The sequence below is a fragment of the Cryptomeria japonica genome, chromosome 7, assembly GCF_030272615.1.
Source record: "Cryptomeria japonica chromosome 7, Sugi_1.0, whole genome shotgun sequence".
Taxonomy (NCBI): domain Eukaryota; kingdom Viridiplantae; phylum Streptophyta; class Pinopsida; order Cupressales; family Cupressaceae; genus Cryptomeria; species Cryptomeria japonica.
In genome coordinates, this window is record NC_081411.1 from 501,231,830 (window position 1) to 501,251,897 (window position 20,068).

Consider the following 20,068-nt stretch of genomic DNA (forward strand, 5'->3'; position numbering starts at 1 on the left):
TTCATACACTCATTTACATTCATCTTATTGCATAGAAAAAAATAATAATTTGCATTACTCATTACTCATTTTCATCATTTATTTGCTTATGAAAAGAAACAAAAATAAACAATTTAAATTAGTACTCATTACTCATTTTCATCATTTATTTGCATATAAAAAGAAACAAAAATAAACAATCATATTCATTTGCATTACATACATCCATACTGAACAGATATGCATACATATAGAGTAAAGCATATAGAAAAGCATCTCATAAATCAATCAACACAAGTACAATGAAATCAAATTAAGATCTCATATATAATAATCAATATCTCAGAGTACAAGTAATATAACTGTCTCCCATCGGAGAAAGAATCGTATGGGCTACAAAAAAATGGGGTATCTAACAAAATCTAAGAGCTATAAAAATCTACCTCTCTGCCTCTCCCTCATCACCAGGTGGTGGAGGAGGTGGAGCTTGCTGACTGGCATCCTGCCTTGGTGCCTGAGCTCCCTTAGATCATGCCATGTTCTAAGAGTAGGGGACAACCTTCTGAGCTAACGGAACAGCTACGCTATACGCTGCCACATAATATGTTGCTCGGATGGTCTGGTGCAAAACCTCCAACTGAAGAGCATCTTGCTCTGCCCTCATCTCTGTGACCTGATGACCATGCTCTACTCTGAGCTCCATTAGCTGTTGGTGCTGCTCTACAAGCTGTGTCTGAGCCACTGTCAACTATGACTGCAGACCTGCTAATCTTTCTCTCATTGACCGTGCTACATCAACTGCCCCCTGCTCCCTCACAGGATCTCTGCCTCCATCTCCGCCTCCATCTCCACCTCTGTCTTCACCCTGCTCATCCCTCCTCTATCGTACCTATCTAGGAGCTACTCTCTCCTCCTCTCCTCTCTATTGTTGTCTCCCCCCAACTGGTACCCTACTACTGCTCACACTAGGACCACCACCTACCTGCCTAGGAGCCTCTTCTCTCCATCCCTGTCCCTTTCTCTCTCCCTCTTCGTATGCATGTGCCTATATAGGGGTATCATCCTCAACATCCTCTATGAGAGGCACCTGCTCAGCTGGATTTGTAAACCTAGGGAATGGATGCTACTGGAACCAATCCCTGTACTGGGGCAATACCCCCGCATCTGCAATGTCATCCAAGTAATCCCACCGAATTCATTGTAACCCTGTCAGCTCCTACATGCTCAATGTGTAGGACAACCTAAGGGCCCTGTTAGGTCCAACAATGAAAGCTAATGTACTGAGAGGGGAGGGGTGAATCAGTACTTCAAAAAATTTCTTCAAAAACAATCTTACTGATAAACATAAACTATATATAGTTGATCTCATAATGTATAAAGCCAAAACACAATCATAGAAATTACATCCATACACATTTCACTCCATAACACAAAGATTTTGGTTACGTAGAAACTCTTGGTTAGAGAGAAAAACTATGGTGGGGATGGCACCCACAACTTCACTACTGCAATAATAAAGGTTGCTCGGTTAGAGCTACATGTTTAGCTATTTCTGATAGCTTACCCTATTAGGAGTATCAAGATCTTTAGATCTACCTTGCTAAAGGATTTTTACAAACACTTTTACAAAATGTTGTACTTGGTTAAAGGCTTTACAATTTATAGACCTTGTTAGAGTCTTTTACCCTGTTAAAGGTTTCTAACACAACTCAAAATAATTCAATCAAAATCTTTTACAAAATATCTGCAACTTTACATCTAAAATTTTATAGCAGACTCTATGCGCTCAATATGAAATTACCATGCTCATAGCATACCTTGGTAATTGATAGATCAACTCGGTGACCTCTTCTATATTCTCTGTCCTTTAAACTGTTTTCTAAAAATCTTCTCGGTGACCTCTGAATACCTCTGTTCAATCATCACATCTTATCTTTTCACAAGATTTTTATCTTCAACTCACCATCTTTTTTTTTCTCTTTTCTTTATACTCAAATCACTGTTTATATAGATCTCTAAGGTGGTGATCTTGTTCATACATCAAGTATACAAATGTGTTTTATCGAATGAATAAGCATAGAAATTATTTCATTGGATAAACTTCCTCAAAATCATACAAAATCTTTAAGTGCAATTCCCTATGAAATAATGGTTCCCTGTTCTCGAATCTTGTAACACGTTTCCACATATGTGTTCAGGTTCATTGAATCTGGTAACACATTTCCACTCAGTTCAGATTAACTTGGTGTACCTTATTTGATACTCAGTGGACATAGGAAATTTACTCGATAGATAGCTCAGTATATATCATCTCGATGACTAGCCTTTCTTCTGTAACCGACACCCTTAGTGCTTACCGACTGAATCTTTCTATTGTATTAATTGACTAGGGTATATAGGATGACTTTGAACATAAAACTAATGACAACTTAGTAAATAGTAACAATCTCCCCTTTTGACATTAGTTTGGTATGTTTGACAAAACTCCTTTCAAAGTCATAACACAAACTCTATATACTTACAAAATGTGACTGAAATGATAGTATATACATTCGTTCAAATACATACTTTGAATATATACTCCCCTTATCAATATGATGAACAAAACTTGATTTTCATGCCCCTGATGTTCCATGCACCCCCTGACAATTTCATCTGTACACTCAGATACTCTGTACATACTCTGTACACTCCCCCTGTTTGACAAACATCAAAACTAGTTACCATTCGGTGGGGGCAACTGATCAAAAATAGATTTATACTTAGTACGAGCATCATTGAGAGCATTGGTAAGTGCACCCTTGACACTTTCCATTAAAGAATTCTGAGCATTAATATCAGCTAACAATGAAATCGAACCAATTAAGTGTTTCCCTCTGCTTGTGTGGACAGTTGGGTAGCTCGGTTGATTTGCTCTTGTATTGATGATAGATGGGGAATAAATAATGTCTGAAGAGTCATAATATCCATCCTTATTTTGTGCTCTTCATTACTAAGTTCTAACTTCTAAGCCATAAAAGTTTGTAGCTTGGTATAAAAATTCTGAGTAGAATTTGGCTCAGTAGTTAATTTATTTGAGAGATCGGTAATCTCTTTCTCAATGACTTCGGTCTTCTGCTTGATATCTTTAATAAAGAATGCAAATGTACATAATTTCTGGAATAAATAAATAATGTTCTTGAGTTGAGGGGACAACTCAGCAATGAATCCAACAAACTTGATTTTACCTATAGCAATGGCTTTCTCCACTTCTTCAATCATCTTGGCAATTAGCTCTTTGTCTTTTAATTTGCTAAGGTATTCTGATGCCTCTACTCCTGATGTTTCCAATTGAGTGAGTATTTCATCCAATTGCATATGGATGGCTGCATCTTTACTTACGGTAGCTTCAGGTAGCATGTCTGTCAATAATGCTTTAACCTTCTAAAGTACTCGGTTCTTCTTTTGAATGGTTATCTATTTTTCTTGTTCTACTTTGGCTTTGCACAGCTCACCAAATTCAATAAATTCTTTCCCTTTGAGTTTGGAAATGTCAACATTCAACAGCTCAATAGGCTTTGATAGATCTATCTTGAAACTGTGCTTCTTTTCTTTCTTCTCCTTTGATGATGATGCCTTCACCGATTGAATGAATACAATGGATTTGGAGGCTTGATCTTCCTTGGTATGTTGCTCAGTGGGAGAAACACTTTTGTCAGTTTCTATAGCCTCTATTGTAGCCTTCAGTGATTCCTTGCTTGGGGTCTCAGTGGCAGCAGTTTCAGTGCTTGCAGGAGCTTGAGAAGTTTGCTCGCCTATGGCCTGAGAGGTAGATTCACCTTGTGTAGCCTTATGATCCTCTTTGCCTTGTTCTATGTCCTAAGTTATCTTGGTTGTCACTTGTTGAATTACCGGAGGATAGGACTTAACCTGTTCCAAGACTGATTCACTGGTTACCAATTTGGCATAGGCATTTCCTTCTATCATTTCTTCTTCATGTGCCTCAGTGTCCATGACATCCTCATCTTGTTGAATAGTTGAAGGAGGAACTTGCTCGGTAATGTCAACTATTTCTACTTCACCTTGAGGTTCTTCAGTCTGAATTCTGAAGATTTCTTGCCATTTTTCTTTGGTTTCCTTTTTGACTTCAAGATAAATTCCATTCATCATTTTCAAGGCTCTATGCTTCACTTGAAAATTTGTCTGGTAGTTTAATATCATCTACCAACATGTCTGGAAAGAGATGTACTAAAACTCTTTCTCTTATTTGCTTCTCCGAGTCCATAGCATATTTCCATCTGTTGTCAATATGAGAGTATAATGATTTTGGAAGAAAGTTAATTACTTCCAATGGAACTACTCGGAATTTGAGAAGTGTACATACTACTAATTCTTCTATTTGTCTCTTTTCTTCTTCTATCCGGGAGTCATATTTAACATACCTGAATGACCCGAATCCTCCATATTGTTTCAATTTGGCACAAAAGTTGTCAACACTGTGTACATCTTCCTTTGTGCTTTTAACAATCTAAAATTTATTTTTGTCTTCAGATTCTGTGTCACTTGACTCCTTATTCAAAATGAGTCTCCTAGTCGACTTTCTATAAGTCTTTGTAACTTTAGGCAATTCAACATTTTTCTGCCTCTTACTGGGTGACACTGCAGATGATCTAGTGTTAGGTCGTTTCACTGGTGGAGTCAGTGATACCTTAGGTGTATCTTGTTTCTTTCTTTTCAATATTTTTTCCTTTGGCAACTCAGTGCTCAGAGTGATGGCTTCTTCCTGAGCTTCAGATTCTTCCTCAATTAAAAGTTGATCATCTTTCCTACCTATTGGCTTAGTACGTGTGGAGGTAGAACCTTCTCCAAATTTCTTAGTTAAGTCTTTTATCATTTTGGTGGCTTTTCTATTAGCCTTTGGTACAACTATTCTCATTTTTACCTTCTCTTTTACCTCTTCATAGGTACCATATCTGATCTCAGTTGAGTTCCTTGGAAGTGTCAGAAAGACATCTATCTGTTGTTGAGTAATCTCAAAATCAATCTCATAACCCATAGGCAGTAAAGATTGAGTTCTGGTTTCTACTGCATTGACATAACAGTAGTCGGTGTCCACTTCAAAACATATAGTATCCTTATATTTCTCCACTAGCTGAGGTGGGATCATGTACTTGTTATGCATCTTTTCCTAAAATTTATTAAAGTAGTCCTCCATTATCTGATTGAAATTATCACCTAGCTGATTGATAAAATCATTTATCTGATGGGTGATCGGTTGGTGTAGTTCCCAAACAATGTTACCGACTGAGGGAAAGAACTTCTGAAAATAGAAGAACATGCACACTAAGAATGACCCAAACTTTAGTGTGTTAGTAGAGTTATTCTTCTTAGGTTTCCTTATTGTGTTGAGATTCTCAAAAACATTCTTGAACAGTACTTTGCATAGACAATTTTCATACCCTTTTTCACAATTTTATAGGCCAAATCCATAGTTGCACATGGTACATTGTTCTCTCTGGCCGACTAAAAGAAACAATAACCGATGACTCTAATTGCAAACTTTAGTTCTGCATCTATTACATTATTCAGCTTAAGACCTCTACAATCAAACTCAACTCTGGTTAAGGTTATCAGTTCCTTCTATGAAATCATCTTCTGTGCTCGGGCATGGTCGTATATAGGGTATTCGGTGATTATGTGAATAATCTCCTTGGTGAACTTGAACGGTTGGTCTTCTAACCACATAAAGTCATCATGCACTTTGCTCAAAACAAATTTGACCCATTGGGGTTTGAAAACTCAAGGATAGGTTAGGGCTTCGGTCAATCCCTTAACCTTGATATGCTCATACTTACTATCCAGGATTCCATCGGTGCAAAGTTCATCATACATGTCCTTAATTTCGGTATGACCTAGCTCTTCTACACGACACTTAGTATAAAATCTGACATCTTCAACCAATAGAACCCTATTTGGAATAAGAGAAAATGCAGTTTTCTCATCAGGTTCAGATGCCACTTTGGGAGGTAAGGAATACTTAAGTGAGGGCTTCTCAATAGTTTCAACTACAACTGATTTCTGCATCTTGGGAGCCATTTCAAACTTTGGATTTCTACTAATAAAATAGCTTAGGGTTTCAACTAACCACAAAATGCTTTTGACTTAGTAAATATAATGCAAATATTCACAACTAATATTGATCGATTAACTTGCTTGAAAATGCATTTAAGATTGTGTGAAAATACCTTGAATTTGCTCTGAAATGTTTGATCGCCTTTGATTCGCTTAGCTCTACTCTTTGAAAACTGGTAAGTGTAAAATGACCGCACAAAGAACTTTAAATACACCCTTTACCTTATCGGGCTTCATGCAGTTAGGTAAGATAAGCATTAAATGCACTTCTTTACACTTTACTGACTAACTTCCTTAAATGCTTTTACTGACTAGACAAGTTTACTGTATTTACTGACTTCACTGGTAAATCGTAAGACTAGATACAATTTCAAAAATGTTAATACATCTTAGCTATGCAGATTTTGGAGTTATTTCCATGATTAAAATAGGAACTGTTAAGATCTAACTCGGTAGGTAAGGTTCTTTCTTCATTATTTGATCATTGTTCCTTCTTTTTCCAGATTTTCTGTAATTTGATTCTTATCTCTTCAGTATCTCCTTTGGGTTTATCTCTACAATCTTTAGCCAAGTGTTGAATTTTATGACAATGAAAGCATGCCATTCTAGGATTTCTCCATGATCTCTGATTGTTCATTCCAAACCTTATCATACAGTTTGCACTTATATGTCCATACCTTCCACAACATTCACACCATATTCTTGTATTGTAATCCCATGGTACTGCAGTATATTGTCGATTGAGATCTATGTGAGTTTGGTACCTTCTATCATTTGCTCGGTGTGGAGACCACATGTAGTTTTTCTTCTTAAACCAACACTTCTTGGTATTGTGTCCATATCTATTGCAGTTTTTGCAAAATCCCTTGAATTTTTCCTTCTAATAATTGCTAACAGACTTTGTCCTACATTGTTTAGATGTGTGACCATACTTATTGCAATTGTAACAATAACTATCAGACCTAGTGACATTCAGTAGCTTACCTTTTATGATTCAGCACATGTTGGCAGTATGTCCTTGTTTTCCACAGTAGTTGCAAATAGGCCTGTTATATTTCAACTTATCTTTGTTTCCAACCTTCCTTGATGATTCTCCTTTCTTGGTGGTGTTGATTCATTTGTCGGTAGAGTTGTTTATTTTGTAACCGAGTCCAACAGATTTGTTGGGTGATCTTGTGTTTAGTTGCTCATCCAGCATTATTGACACTTCATAACTTTTCTTCAGTGTTTCTTTTGACTTCTTTTCTACTTCAAGTTCATCAGTCAATCTTTATAATTCAATTTTCAATGCTTGGTTCTCATTTTCTTTCAGAGTTGCTTCATGATGTACATGACCCAATTGATCAGATAGATTATGTTGAATTCTAGTCATTCTTGTGATTTCATCATTCTTTTCAGATACCAATTCTTCCAACTATTGTTTTTCTCTTTCTATACCTTTTATGTTATCTTCAATTGTTCTCAATGCATCAAGATTTTCAGTCATTTGTGTGCTGAAATACTCATGTTCCCTTCTCATTGCTTTAAGTTGATCATTCAGTGCTTTGTTCTTTTCTTTCAATTCTATAATCATTTCTTCAAACTCTTTTGATTTGTTGTTCTCAGATGATGTCTCAATTTTTTCTACCAACTCTTGTGAGTCCTGTAAATCATCAGACAATCTTCTTCTTACTTTCAGTGAATTTTGCATTTGTCTTTGCATGTCTGCAATCACTTGATTAGCATGATCCAATTCTTCTTGGAGATTCACAATTCTGCATGATTGTTTATAGCCTTCCATTGATGGGATCTTTCTCTTTAGGTTGTAAAACCCTTTTCCAAGAGTATAGCTCTGATACCAATTGTTAGGTCCAACAATGAAAGCTAATGTACTAAGAGGGGAGGGGTGAATCAATACTTCAAACCTTTTCTTCAAAAACAATCTTACTGATAAACATAAATTGTATATAGTTGATCTCATAATATATAAAGCCAAAACACAATCATAGAAATTACATCCATACACATTTCACTCCATAACACAAAGATTTTGGTTACGCAGAAACTCTTGGTTAGAGAGAAAAACTACGGTGGGGATGGCACCCACAACTTCACTACTGCAATAATAAAGGTTGCTCGGTTAGAGCTACATGTTTAGCTATTTCTGATAGCTTACCCTATTAGGAGTATCAAGATCTTTAGATCTACCTTGCTAAAGGATTTTTACAAACACTTTTACAAAATGTTGTACCTAGTTAAAGGCTTTACAATTTATAGACCTTGTTAGAGTCTTTTACCCTGTTAAAGGTTTCTAACACAACTCAAAATAATTCAATCAAAATCTTTTACAAAATATCTGCAACTTTACATCTAAAATGTTATAGCAGACTCTATGTGCTCAATATGAAATTACCATGCTCATAGCATACCTCAGTAATTGATAGATCAACTTGGTGACCTCTTCTGTATTCTCTATCCTTTAAACTATTTTCTGAAAATCTTTGCGGTGACCTCTGAATACTTCTGTTCAATCATCACATCTTATCTTTTCACAAGATTTTTATCTTCAACTCACCATCTTTTTTTTTCTCTTTTTTTGTATACTCAAATCACTCTTTATATATATCTCTAAGGTGGTGGTCTTGTTCATACATTGATTATACAAACATGTTTTATCTAATGAATAAGCATAGAAATTATTTCATTGGATAAACTTCCTCAAAATCATACAGAATCTTTAAGTGCAATTCTCTATGAAATAACGGTTCCCTGTTCTCGAATCTTGTAACACATTTCCACATATGTGTCGAGGTTCATTGAATCTAGTAACACGTTTCCACTTGGTTCAGATTAACTCGGTGTACCTTATTTTCTACTCGGTGGACATAGGAAATTTGCTCGGTAGACAACTCGGTATATATCATCTCGGTGACTAGCCTTTCATCTATAACCCACACCCTTAGTGCTTACCGATTGAATCTTTCTATAGTATTAACCGACTAGGGTATATAGGATGAATTTGAACATAAAAATAATGACAACTTAGTAAATAGTAACAGGCCCATCCTCATCTCTCCCCGTCTGCATAATGAGAGTATGTAGTAAACTCTTGTGAAATCCCCTGAGGCCTACCATACTGCCTCATGACCTAAGACAACAAATCACTCAATAAACATCATAGATCTATTGATAAGAGGATGAGTCATGAACATATCCCTCCACATAGCTCTCCAGTCACCCCAAAGCTCAAGGCCCCTGTGCGGTCTCCATACAACAACAATCAGGTCATCTAGTTGTCGTCTCCAATACTTTGTCTTGCCCAGATGGGGCTGAGTAATGTATCCAGAATATCTGTAAACAATCGGCTATTGTGGATCTCTGGCATCATCTACAATAGGTATGCAAACTGGGATATGCTCCCAACCCATATCTGTAAAATTAAGACCCCTGTTGCCATGCTCTTCCCCTCCCTATAGACAACCTCATGCATCTCACGATACATGTGGGCTAATAGACAAGAACCCCATCCTAATCTCTCAGGATGATCCAAAAGTCTCTCCAACATCCTAGCCTAGCCACATAAGAAATCCTGTTGTCCTCTGTTCAGAATCAAAGAAACCAATGAATATTGCCAAGACACATGCTAAGGGAAACTGCTCACTGTACCTGGCCATCATATCATCCCAACTGATAGCCTGCGTAAGGATGTCCTCATCATGAAAAATGCATCTCAAGGCTAATATACCAGGATGCTATGATGAATCATAATCAACCTTATCCCCAATAAATGGAATCCTGAGAATCCTGTAAACATCCTCGGGAGTGATGGTCATCTCCCCAACTGGTAAATGGAACATGTTATGCTCATAATGGAATCTCTCAACAAGTGTAGTGAGCATCCCATGATTCACACATATATCAGGCATGTCTATAAGGTGAGTAAACCCGCACAAGTCTATATGTGCCCTATCCACATCAGACAACTCATGCACTAGCCTCATAGTCAGAGAATAGACGCATTAGAAAAGAACATGTGGTAATCACACCTGCAAGAATTAAACAACAGAGAATCAAAGAGTCATTCAAATTTTTTATAAGACAACTTAAACATCACACAAATCCAAATACATCAATTTCCAAATCAAATTTTCATGTTTGCACCCTTAAAAAAGATCACTATTTTTCATACAATATTTCACAGTGTAGGTGGAAACTCATATGAGTCAGGAATAGCTATAGCACGACAAAAGACTCTTCTATGACAAAAGACATATACCCACATGATAAAATGGTCTTCTAAGAAAACATGCGTACAAATCACGAGGAGGTCTCGAATGACAAAACTAATGGTCTCAAATGATAAAACACTAAAGCACAGTTTGTCGTACGAGACACATTGTCGTCTCGCACAACAAAACAACACAGACCGAAGTTTAAATTACTAAAAACCAAAAAATTCAACAAAAAATTCAAAATTGATGAAATAAAAAGGCATAAGATTAGTTTCTTACTATTGGCTCGTAATTCCGTGGCTGATTATGACTTCTTTGTTGCTCGAATCGGTGCTCCTGGATCAGAATGACCATTTTTCTTTGCAGAGGGCTTTTCAAATTTTAAACTTGGAGAGGTTAAAATGAATTGAAAATGACACTTTGACCCCTTATATAACCCAAACCCTATTTTTTCAACTTGCTCCGATGGACATGAAAATTCTACCCTTAGCTAATTTTCCCATCCTAATTCCATTTTTGGGATCAAAATAGAAATACGAGATCATTCTTCTAGTCAATTTCGCACAACTACGACCACTTAGCGCTTTCATCAAATGCACATTTTTTTCTTTAATTTGTGCTCAATTTCTCATCAATCATCGCTAAATCTTCAAATATTCCTCTGACAAAATCTTTGTGCTCAAATAATTATCATCACCAACAATTGCCTATAATTGTGTACCCTCGCTATCTTTCGATTTCACTCCCGGGGGGTATACTGATGACCTTATGACCTCATATCTTCAATGTCGACAAATTTTTTAAATCTTCATCAAAAGTTGAGCAAAAATGTTTTCAACTAAAGAAATCCAGACAAATTCTTATCGCTAAGGGCATCTCAGCTTCATCGCTTCATATCAAGTTGAGATCTCTCGATTATCTGAATCAAATCAATCGCTAGGGGAATATCAGTTTCATTGCTTTAAATCAAGCTGATACTTGTCTTTATCTAAATCAGTCTCTTAACGTTAATAAGTTTCATCGCTTTTCATCAAGTTGATTGTTCGTTTAAACTTAATCAAAAGTTTAAAGAGTATCTTTGATCACATGCTCAATCTAAGCAATTGTTCAGTTTCATCGCATCAAATCAAGTTGGACAGTTTATCTTCGCTCATCGTATCTTGATCCATCAAGTTCAAGATTGATTTTATCTTCGCTCATTGTGTCTAGTTCAATAAAGTTATAGATCAATAAGATCCTCCTCTTGATCGATCAAGTTCAAGTTTGGTATCTTTGCTCTCTATTGGTCCTAGCTCAATCAAGTTCAGGATCTGTTTTGCTTTAATCAACTTTGTTCAGCTTCATCGCTTCAAATCAAGCTAAACACCTCGCTCTTCATCTAGTTTGTGATCAATCAAGTTCAAAACGGGTATCTCCTAGACACATCAACTATTCTTTGAACCAATGTGCTACTCACACATTAATTCAAAGAGGGACAAAGCGCCAGAAATGTGTGTGTGAAAAGTGGAATAAGTATGTAAGTTGTAAGACACAACACTTCAATTAAGTCGTTACATGTATGGTTAGACAGATAAAGCATGAATAATAAAACCATCACAAATCAACCAATTGCCTTCTAAAAGATGCGAGTATAGACTTTCTCTCATATTTCTATAAGCAATACTAGTGACTAGACTACACTAAGACGAAGGATTTAATCTATATGAGCATGAGATTAAGCTAAATGGATGAAATATTATGCTAGATGGATGAATAGTAAGCTATATGAATTCAAGAAATCATAATTGAACTAAATATGCAAAAAGATAAACTAAGATGCAATAATCTCAAAAAAGCACAATATCTTCAATGACTCTAGAGCAAAAATTGTATAATAACAATAAATCTCTAGGGTGTTTTGAATGAGAGATGAAGGGTGAATTTATAGAGAATCACAAGAAAGATCAAGAAAAAGCACAATTTATAATAACTGGGATAATTGAGAAATCAGAGTCAGTTAACCTTGAGATAGATTCCAATTATAGTTTGATTGAAATGCATTCAGATTATAAGTTTGAGTTTGCATTAGAGATAAAATTCAATTAATTCCATGCACTTGAGATAAAAATAGTTGATTCCATGCATATCTTTGATTTATTCAAGAAAAGATTCTTTTCAATGCAACTGAACTTCTTTTCTCAAAAGATTTGAGTTCCAATTTTGGGAAATGATTAATAAATCAATTTAATTATTTTTCTGATTTCAAGCTCTCAATTTAGAAGAAAGAAATAATATCTCAAGTTTGATCTCTCTCTCAATTCAATTCTTTTATTTTATTTTCAATTTAACTCTTGCTTTGCATATTGATTCCTCTTTTGTAATAAATCAATTCCTTTTTTTATGATTAAATGGCAAATTTATTAATTAATTAAATATGCTAGGATATTTAATAAATTAAATAGGATAATTGACCAAAATGATTTTCTTGGAAAGATTTAATTAATATAAAGTAATTCACTTGCCATGTGACATTTAATGATTGAAGAATTAATTATGTGCTCAAGATTGATTTAATTGCCTTTGGTTAGGACCTTGGTGATGTTGTCGAGATTAGGGGTCCATGGTTTAGATGACCAATTTTAGGGTATTACAGATAGAACATACGTTGCCAATTGTATAAGGCAGAAATTGACAATTTTGTGATAGAACATATGTTGTCAATTGGATAAGCTACTCAAGAGAATACACTCAAGTAGATGCCCTAGAAGATAGGATAAAAGTAGCACTTTGTGATGAACAAGGAGTACCACTAGGATAGAGTGCCATATGATAGATATAAGCACTAGGATAAAAAGCAACACTTTGTGATGAATAGGGAGTACCACTAGGATAGAGTGCCATATGATAGATATAAGCACTAGCATAAAAGAGAACAACTTTGTGATAAACAGGGAGTACCACTAGGATAGAAGAGCATAACTTTGTGATGAATAGGGAGTACCACTGGGATTGACACAGTTGATTTTCTTGACTGCACGAGGACTTACCTATGCTGGAGTCACAAGAGAGATTCCCTTCAACTCAGAGTTTGCGAGTAGAGCTGACATTCGAGGATAGAGCAGCAGTGGAGGCCATGGGCTTGCGATACACTATGTATATGCCTGAGTTTCAAGCGAACATGGTATTGCTAACTGCATTAGTTGAGAGATGGAACTCAGAGACATGCACTTTTCATTTGTTGATGGGTGAGATGACAATCACCTTAGAGGATGTATATAGGATACTGAGGATACCAATCATTGGGGAGTTAGTTCCTTATGATCGAGAGGGAGAAAGGGATGCACTCAGATGAGTGTTTTAGGATCCAGGACTAGAGATGAGGGCAGAATATGTGGCTTGGGACACCATGACACCGACAGGATTGGCGCTACCGGCCATGCTGGCAAGAGTGATTAATGGGTTCCTCTATCTGGATAGGGCGACACGAGGGTTGGTAGTAAGATGGGGGAGGAATCTGGAGACATTGGTGATTGAGCACACCAAGTTTGCATGGGGGTTGTGTCTACTGGTACACTTGTATTATGAGTTGCATCAATTTGTATATCACGGATTAGAAGGATTGGGATGCGGAGTGACATTGTTGTAGGTATGGGCATATGAGCATCTGTCGGTACATGTTCGATACACTTTAGTGGCAGAGGACATGGGCACAACTACGTACATTTGTATGATATGATTACTTCAAAGCCATGGATTGGGAGACTGGAGTATTGGCATCGGGTGATCGATGAGATAGACACTGTGGTATGGAGGCTGTACCAGGACTGTGAGGAGTGGGAGGATGATGCAGTGGAGCTGCCATATGTATTCAAGAGTAGGTATCTAGTCGGTCAGACACCATATATTATTGAAAGGTAGTTGATAGACAGGATATGCAGGCAATTCGGCAGGATACAATAGATGCCACGGGGGTCATGGATGTATGCGCAGACCATGAGGGATCAGGTGCATTTAGGCCATTGCTTTCTTATGATCAGGTTGTGACACAACTTCTAGAGATGGTTCCCATGCCTTGGGACATATGGGCAGATGTGGAGGATGTAGGGATGGATGCAGAGTACACTGCATATTGGGGGGAGCATCTATTTCCATGGCTGACAGATCTAGGGGAGTTGATAGAGGGAGATAGTGGAGGTGATGGAGATGATAGTGGGGATGGTAGAGGTAGAGGCCGACGGTGGAGGTGGGGCATAGTGGTGGAGAGGAGAGTGGCTCAAAGGAGAGAGGACAGAGAGGAGAGATAGATGCATGTAGTGAGGGGTAGAGGTGGATTGTCATTATAGGTTCCAGCAGCACATGTTCCCAGATAGGTATAGGGATAGGGACAGGGATGGGGTGAGGGGAGAGAGGAGGAGGATGAGATAATTTCCTTAAGGGAGATATTCCAAGGATAGGCAGATGAGATCTAGGATCTGGAGAGGGATATAGCTAGGCTTAGGAGATAGCTGAGGGACACTGATCGAGAGAGGAATCAAGCTATTCAGTGCTATACAAAGGCTGAGACAGCACTAAGGGTAGGCAAGCAGGCAATAGAGGACATAGGGGCTGGATACACCTATATTCTGTGAGAAGGGGAGGAGATTTCCTATTGGAGAGACCTGTACTATGGAGTGGTGCCACCAGATCAGTGGGCTAGGAGCTTCCAGAGACCGTCACGGACTACGACGACCACTGGGGGAGAGATAGGAGACAAGCATCTAGTGGTGGATTCATGGGTTCTCCACCACCACCAAATAGAGGGGATAGGAGATATGATCCTAGTGCAGGTCCTTCTAGGGCTTAGACTCCATCGAGGCCAGCTAGCTTCAAGGGAGGGAGTTCATCATAGCCTTAGAGGGCTCCCTATGTATCAGTGTTGTACCATTTTTGTATGATGATGTAGACACCTTCGGGTGGTTGTAGCCATGTGATTTTGAGATATATATATATATATATATATATATATATATATAAGATGATTTTTCTTTGCGGTAGCTATATGCATGTGTACCTATGTGATGTAATGCATGATTCTATGTGATGCAATTGATATGGATGAAAATATGTACATGATGAAATGCAATATTTTTGTTCTTTTATGTTTTTAATATGTTATGCAAATGAAAATATGAATGTATGCAATGTCGATGAATATGATAATGCAAATAACTATTTACATGATGAGAATGTAAAATGTGCTAACATGTGTTGTGTATAGGATGTGATGTAATTGTGATTTCTATATGTATGAATGAAATGCTAATATGGGATAATGCAGGTGCAAACTACATGAAATGCAGATATTTTTGGTGTGTCATTATACTCACTCATGTGATAGAAGGATACACGGACTCAAGAAAGGCGATGGAGGTCAATCAAGAAAGGGGGATGGAAGGATAGAAGATATGGAAGTGAAAGAGCTTCTTGTGCTATTATCATCATTGAGCTTTATTATGGTAAATAGATTATGACAATCGAGGCATATGTTCAACCTAGAAAGTCATTGTACCTGTTTGCATGGAGATTAGATAGTCACAAACAAGGAAATCCCTAGTTCATACTAGACTCACAGTTCCTCATATCCTTGGACAAGTCATATCATTACTAAGAGACAATCCATAGACATCAAAGAAAAATAGTTGACGATACCCCATCCTCGCCTTTCTAGTCAAAGACATCCTGGAGATAAAATCTCTAGTCAGAGACATCCTGGAAAAGCTAAAAGACATGTCACCACAAAGATAAAATCAAAAAGAAAACCAAGACTCGACACCAACATCCACTGTAGTCCTCAAGTTTAGTGTCTCTTGTCACTTGTATAAGTCTATTTGATTCTGGTCACAATGTTTACTTTCACAAAAGGATAGATAGCACTGAACCATAATGTTGTCTGAGTCTATTGAAAGATTTGATTTTCTGAAGCCCATTGCTACTATGTCTCATCTGGAACTAACTGAATCCATGAAATTGATACTTTATTGCGGAGAATATGAAACATTATTGTGGATCGGCGATGCAAGTGTTCCTTTATTGTGGAGGTTGCGTAAATAGACTGAAGAAAATTGGAAGAAACTGTACACCCTGGAACGTGTGATGCTCTTAGTTCCACACCCATCACTGGACATAGGATCTTCCTTATCCATAGATAGGAGCTAATTTATTACGAATGGAAAGGGATGAAAAGAAAGGATTATTATGAATGGTTAACCAATCTTAGGTAGATCAATAACAAGCCATGATGGGAATGGGTACAAGTTTATTGTGGATGGATAGGTTGTGAGTGTGTGAAAAGTGAAAGGATGAAATGAAATCCTGAAGGAGGGAGGAGCAATGTCTCTACACATGGCACCGATGACCCAGTTTTCACCATGGTACTTGCCCAGGGTGCCACCAAAGTGGTTTTCACCATTGGAAGAATTTATTTCTCCTTGGTTTTTTTGATTTTTTTATTTATTTTTTCTGTGTCACAAGGCGCCTGTTTTCCAGGTTTTCACCAAGTAATGATTTTTTATTTATATGTTTTTTTTTTTGTATTTTTGAATAAGGATACTCTGAAGAGCTATGTGTAAAACCTACGAAGGTGCATGATGTTGATAGGATCCTCCAAAGGTTCACCCTCTAGGGTTCAGAGCTGATATGCACCAGACCCATAGGTTGTTGTAATGATGTAAGGACCAAGCCACTTTGGTTCAAACTTGCCCTTCTTCTCTCTATCTTGCTGATTTTTAGGATATTCTTTGAGAAATAAGTCACCTACCTCAAATGTGTGAGACTTTACCTTGTGATTGTAACTGTGACTCATTCGTTGTTGATAGGCCTTGAGATGATTAAAAGCAGTTTGTCTTCGTTCATCCAATAGTTCTAATTCTTGTAAGCGAGAGACCATGTAGTCTTCATCACTGATAATGTTGTGCAAAGAGAATCGTAAAGATGGTAAGTTGACCTCAATAGGCAAGATAGATTTAGCTCCATAGACAAGTGAATAAGGTGTGGCTCCTGTAGGTGTGCGAACACTTGTGTGATAATCCCAAAGTGTGGGATTAAGCTGGATATGCCAATTTTGGCCAGTGTCATCGATTATCTTTTTGAGGATTTTAAGAATAGTTTTATTAGACGCCTCAGCATGACCATTACCTTGGGGGTAATATGGAGTGCAGAAGCGATGAGTAATGTGGAAGTGATCACAAAGTTCACAAACATCTTGGTTTTTGAAGGGACGTCTATTATTAGTGATGATGGAGAGAGGAATGCCATACCAGCAAATGATATAGTTAAGAATTACTGTAGCAATCTATTTTCTAGTGACTTGTGTAAGAGTCACAACTTCAATCCATTTTGTAAAATACTTTGTGGTAATGATAATGAATTTGTGGCCATTGGAGGAAGGAGGGTGAATCTTGCCTATGAGATCGAGTCCCCATTGAAAAAAGGGCCAAGGAGTCGCAATCGGTTGGAGTTCTTGTGTTGGTGCATGAATAAGGTCTCCATGAATTTGACATTGCTTACATTTCTTGACAAACTGATATGAATCTTTTTCCATATTGGGCCAGTAGTATGCAGTCCTGATGAGTTTCTTGGCTAAGGTAGGACCACTAGAATGTGGACCACATATTCCTTCATGAACTTCACGTAATGCAATCTGAGCTTTGTCCCTTTCTAAACATCTAAGGAGAGTGCCATCTAGACCTCGACGATATAGGATATCAGCTAAAATGATGTTTCGGGAAGATTGGCGGATGAAAGTACGACGTTGGTTGTTGGATAAGTCAGGAGAAAGGGTGTTGTTATGAAGGTATGTGAAAATGGATCCATGTAATTGGAAATCAAGACCAATGACACATATCATCTCAATAGGAGTGATCTCATACGAGGGAACCAAAAGGTTATCCACCAAGAACTCATAGCGGGTTTCATTCTATGATAGATTGATCAGCGTGGCAATAGTAGCCATTGCATCTGTGGCTCAATTATTCTCTCTTGGTATCTTCTCAAAGGTTAACTTCATGAAATGTTACTTGAAGTCATCTACCATTTTCTTGAAAGGCATTAATTTTTTATCCTTTATTTGGTAGTCATCGGTTTCTTGACGAATTACAAGTTGAGAGTCCCCCAAAACATGAAGTTCCTGGATCCTCCACTGAACTACAATCTGTAGTCCCATTGTTAATTCCTCATATTCTGCTATGTTCTTAGTGCAAGGAAATGACAATCGGTATGATTTTGGAATGGAATACCCTTGAGGTGTGATAAAGAGGATGCCAGCTCCTACACCGTGTTGTGTGTATGAGTTGTCAAAGTACAGTTGCCAATGCTTTGTGTGTGATACCGTCAAGATGGATTCATCTGGAAACTCTAAAGTTAGAGGAGTATCATCTATCATGGGTGCATCTACTAACTGATTTGTGATAGCTTGTCCCTTTCTTTCTTTTCTGTCCACATAATCAATGTCGAATTCACTCAAGAGCATCACCCATTTGGCTAGTCTGTCGGTAAGTGTCACCTTATTGAGAAGGTATTTTAATGGATCGATCCTTGCAATCAACTTAGTTTTGTGAGTTAGCATGTAATGTCGTAATTTCTACGAAGAAAAAACCACAGTGAGACATGCATGCTCAGTTGGTGTGTATTTTATCTCATAACCAACCAAAGTACGACTGATGTAATAGACTGCCTTTTCTTTGCCCTTAGCATCTTGTTGTGCTAAGAGTTCCCCCAATGTTGATGATGTAGCTGATAGGTAGAGTAATAGGGGTTGTTCTAGGTTGGGTGACATCAAGACTGGTGGATTCATAAGATAATCTTTGAGTATCTGAAAAGTCTATTGACAGTTATCATCCCATTTGAATTTGATGTTTTTGTTTAGCAAGTGCTGAAAAGGATGACATTTATTTGCAAGTTGTGCTATGAATCTTCGTATGGACTGGAGTCTTCCTTGTAAAGATCAAAGTTGACTAATATTTCTTGGTGGTGGCATTTCAAGGATCGCCTTGACTTTTTCTGGATCGACTTCAATTCCTCTTTTTGAAACAATGAATCCTAAGAGCTTCCCGAAGGTTACTCCAAAGACACATTTCTTGGGGTTTAGTCTTACCTTGTATTTTTCCAACCGATCGAAAATGAATGAAAGGATGTCAAAATGCGTATCTCTATCTATTAATTTTCCCAAGAGATCATCAACATAATTTTCTACAGTTACGTGCATGAGATCATGAAAGATAGTAATCATGGCTCGTTGGTATGTAGCACCTGTATTCTTTAGCCCGAAGGGGCATAACATTCCACCAGAAAGTTCCCCAGGGACAAGTAAATGTTGTTTTGTGTTGATCTTTGGATGTGATCTTTATTTTATTGTAGCCAGAGAATCCATCCATCAAAGATAACATCGCATGACCTGCTATGAGATCTACAATTAGGTTGATGTTTGGCAATGGAAAGTCATCCTTAGGACAAGCTTTGTTAATGTCTCTAAAATTTGTGCATATTCTGATGCTGTGATCTAGCTAACTGACTGGTACTAGATTGGAAATCCATTCAGGATAATCAATTGGGCATATGAATCCGACATCCAATAATTTTTCAAGCTCTGCCTTGACTAATAATGCCACTTGTGGATGAATCTTTCTTAATTTATGTTTCACTGTCTTTGCCCCCATTTTAACTATCAAATGATGCATTACTAAATCCGGATCCAGTCCAGGCATATCGACATATGACCATGAAAAATTTATTTGTCATTCTGTGAAGAAACT